The sequence below is a fragment of the Pteropus vampyrus genome, unplaced genomic scaffold, assembly GCF_000151845.1.
Source record: "Pteropus vampyrus isolate Shadow unplaced genomic scaffold, Pvam_2.0 Scaffold36, whole genome shotgun sequence".
In the NCBI taxonomy this organism is placed as follows: Eukaryota; Metazoa; Chordata; class Mammalia; order Chiroptera; family Pteropodidae; genus Pteropus; species Pteropus vampyrus.
This window is the reverse complement of record NW_011888817.1, coordinates 11407933-11412613: the sequence shown is the minus strand read 5'-3', so window position 1 is coordinate 11412613 and position 4681 is coordinate 11407933.

Here is a 4681-nt window from a genome sequence, read left to right as displayed (position 1 = left end):
CTCCCAAACAAAATAATTTGCATCAAGCTACAGAGGCAAGTTCTGATAGATCTGGAAACTAAATAACCTCTGTAAAGTTGGAACTATGCAGCTAAATTAACACAAACTAGACTGACAAACATGGTTTCTCAGGCTCTGGGATACAGTCGAAGATGTAAATTTAGTCAATTCAATTAATATTCATTGAGGAGCAACAATGTATTGAATGAAGTATATTATCTCCATCCTTTACCCTTCTAAGCTTCATAAGAAGTCAAACCAGAGGCTAATTATACTTTGTATTTATTGTAATTATAGTTTTGAATCTTTAGTTCATCCACATTCAGAGCATTCCAGGATGAAGACTGTTTAACATGCCATCCCGCATAACTTACTTTGAACTATGGAGTTATGTTTAACATCTGAAATTCATAATTTATGACTAACGGCATTCTTCAATGTTTCAGAAAAGGAAAGATTAATGGATTCATTCATTCACTCTTTTATTCATTCATTCAAATATATATTGAGTATCCCAGCACCAGGCTCTGGGGGTTTGATGGTTAAAAGAGAATCTCAGTCATGGTCCTCACCATCTTCCAGTCTAAAAGGGCACAATTTAGAAAGTCTCTACAGTAAAGTGGGATGAGTATTATTTGAGTGAGAGTACAGAGTGCCAATCAAGTGAAGCAACTTGATCTGTGGGGTCATAGAAGGCCTTCAGAAAATGATGGCAGGTATAAGTCAAGTTCTGAAAGATGAATAGGAGCTAACCAAAAAGTGGAAAGAGGATGGGTAGGGAGAGATTATTTCAGCTGAGAGCATAATGAGTTAAAAGAACTAAAAGGCAGGGTGACTGCAGCAAAGAATACAAGAGAGAGAGGAAAGTGATGGCCAGGGAGTGGAAGGCAATCTTAGTTTGTATTTTTCTTCTAAGGGCCATGTGAAGACAAGGAGTTTTAAAGAAGTGATTAAGAGGCATCATATATGCTTTTTAAAAAGATGATTTTGGTTGCCATCTGGAAAATAGAATGTAGGAGGGCAACTATGACACCATTTAGGAAGCTTTTGCAAATGTCTACTGTGTTAGCTTGGATTACAGAGGTGGTAGTTTTTAAATCTATAAATGGAAAAAAAGACAATTCTATCAATCTCAGAGCTGTAATGAAAATTCAATATGAAGTACTTCAGTGTCTAGCATATAGTTAATGATCAATTAATTTTGGTTATTGTTATGATACTTATTACTTGAGGTAGATATTTCTTATCATACTAAAGAACTTTCCTTTTGATACACACATCAAACTTTTAACAATAGGGTGGGAGTGAATGAAGGTCAGAATTTGCCCTAGAATTTACTTTTATTTATTAATCTTTCATAGTTAGCATGTATGTAGTATACTGCTCATTTAATTTTTAAAAATTAAAAACTAAATCTATAACTGAAGCATCAACTTTTAGAATGAAAGAAAAAGTACAGTAGAAAGGCTAACATTGAAATTTAGAGTCAGAAAGATCTGAATTTGAATCCCAGCTCTATCATTCATTAACTGCGTGTAACACTAGAAAAGTTCATTAGCTCTGTAAGCATGTTTCCTCATCTGTAAAATGGGAATAATCATAGTATCTAGTTCATAGCATTGTTGCGAAGAGTAACTGAGGTAATGGAGTGTCTGGTAAGAAGTACTAAATGGTCACTAAATGGTCACTAAGTAGAATGAAGGAAATTAGCAGTTTTTCATTTCTAGCTATGCTTTTAATTTTAACATTTTTTCACCTAACGAAATAATAAAGATCTTTTAAAAATTATTTTCCTGTTCCAAATTTTTAAAAAATTTAAAAATTTAGCATCCATATGCTTTTCCTTATTTGATTTATTAGCCTTTTATTTCTTAATTTCATAATATATCTTATGTGATATATTAGCTTGATATTTTTAGTATTTTAATAACTTTCCTAATATTAAGACATCCCAGTATTCCCAAGAAAAATCCTACTTAGTTGTGGTGGATCATTCTTTTAATCTACTGTTAAATGCAAGGATAGACTTCTAAAATGCATTACAAACTTTCTTGCCTCTTCAAGAATACACTAACCAGACTTTAATTATTCAATTCCATTTGTCTTCTTGGCACACTCAAGTGCCTTTAGAAGTTTCTGATTTTTTTTTTTTATAACAATTGCTAGTATTTGCTGAGCACTTAGTACTAAACGCTTTGCACAGTCTTCATGACTTCCCTAAGGAGTCAGAAATGTGAAGGACTTGGGGACAATGCCATGGAGATGGAACTAGAGCCTGTTCTTCATTGTTAAGCTTTCATTCATTCATTCATTCAGTACATATTTGTTTAGCATTTCTGTGCTCGTAGTCTCTGTGTTAGGTACCAATAGTAAAGTCTTAAAGAACTTAGAATCCCAATCCAACAGAGGACATAGACAATAAACAGGTGAAAAAATAAACAAGATAAATGCCAATTTTGAAGAGAGCTATCATATACTTTACATCACATACAGGATGGTGTAACAAAGAGGGAAGGCTTCCTTTAGATGTAGTGACTGACAGGGAAGGCTTTTTTGTGGTGACATTCAAGCTGAGACAGAATAAAGAAGCCATAACTCTGCATGAAGTTGGCAGAAGAGCACATCAGCTTCAGTAAGCAGCAAGTTCAAATACCCTGAAGTAAAATGTATGCAAAATAATTTGATAAATCTTCAGAACAGATAGGGATCTCCTTTGGATAGAGTTAAGCAACTAGAGAGATAAGACTAGGGAAGCAGACAGTAGTCAGATCAAGTCAGGCCTTGTAGATCTTGGTAAGGTGTTTCGATTTTATTCTGAGATGAATGGAAGCCACCGAGGGCTTTTGAATAGGGGAGGAAAATGACATCTGAAATATTTTTTCTTAAAAGATCACTCTGGCTGACATATGAAAAATGGATTAGAGAGGATCTAGAAAGAGAGCTAGGAAATATTAAAAGGTGGTTGCAGTAATTTAGGTGAGAGACGGAGGTGAAAAAGATTAGGTTGTAGTGATAGAGATGGAGAGAAGTAAATGGATTCGAGATATACTTTGGAGTTAGAACTGATTTTTGGATTTTAAGAAAAGGATGAATCTTTGTTTTAACAATGAGGTGATGCTATTTACTATGCTGGGGAAAATTAAGGGAAGGAACAGATTAGGTTGATACAATAAGAGCTCCAGTTTGGACATATTAAATCTGATGTACCAGCTAGAACTCTAAGCAGAGATATCTAATAAGTAGTTGGATATGAGTTGGGAGCTCAAAGGAGAGATCTACCCTATTATGGAAATATATATTTGAAGACTAACATCTAGATGGTTTTTTGTTTTTTTGTTTTTGCCTTGAAGAGGATGCAGAAATGACCCCTGAAATATCCCAAGATTTAGGGGTCGTACAAGGGAGGAGTCAGAAACAGATCACTGACGTAGGAGGAAAATTATGAGAACGTGGTTTCAGAGGCCAGTGAGAAGTGATTCATAAAAGGCAGAGCGCCATCTATGTTGAATGTTGCTTACAGGTAAAAAGAGATGAGTATAATGTGTTTATTGGATTTGGAAACATGTGAATCATTGATATCCTTGGCAAGTTTAAGAGGAGAAGGGTGAATAGATTGAAGTGGACTGAAGAGGAAATAGAGGTGAGGAATTAGAGACCTCTAGTGCAACTCGTTTTAGTTTTGTTGCAAAGAGTGAAGAAATGAAACGATAGGATAAAGGGAAGGTTTTATTTTTCAGATGGTAAGGATCCCGTAGAAGTAATTGGTGATACAGCAAGGAAAAGTCCTAGAAAAGGCACAAGGGGTGGGATTCACAGCACCAGGGGGTTTTGCCACTGGATAGGGGCAAAGACACATCTTTCATGGTGTTAGGAGTATGGAAGAAAAGATGGGGACCAAAGGTTTGCCACCAGAAAATGTGCCTTTTGGAATATTGATTTTAAGTTGGTTATTAAGAAATAAAAGGCTGAGAAAGAACCTTTGATCCTCCCACTTCTTGTCTAAAGGAATTAAAATAGAAAACCTGCTTAAAGAAGCAACATCTTGGCATTATAATATAAACTAAATGTGGCAGGCAAGGAAAAAATGTGGCAAAGCCTGTTTGTTGAACTTCCTTCTGTGTCTCATTGTTTCTGAGTGGCCCAACAAAATAATTTTTTTATTTTTATTATTTTATTTTGTACCGCATTTGCTCTTTCTCATCTACCTGGGAATTACCAAGTTTTCCTTTGAAATCCCAGACCCCGACCCCCTTTTCCTTTTTCTAAAATGGCATATAAACCTCAATTGCTCAATGTGTCTTCAGGTCTCATATCTTACGGCACCCTCAAACATCCATAATAAATTTTGGACATTTTCTCCTGTGCAATCTGTTTCATGTTAATTTGATTATTAGCCTAGCCAGAAGAACTTAGAAGGTAGGAAGAAAGTTATTTTTTGCACCCCCGCACTACAAATCAAGTAGGCTTGTATCTTTCCAGTTGGGTGAGAATGTTCCTTTCTGATTTTTATTTTCTCATATATGAGAAGTCATTAGTTATGGTGGAGAGAAGAATGCGTAGGAGTTTGAACAGTGGTGTGAAATACACTCTCTCTGGACGTGGGAAAGTGAACTTAATAGGGAAATTCAGTAAGACTGCTAGGAAAAGTCTAATGCTCTTTTGAGGCTTGTGGTCAAGAATT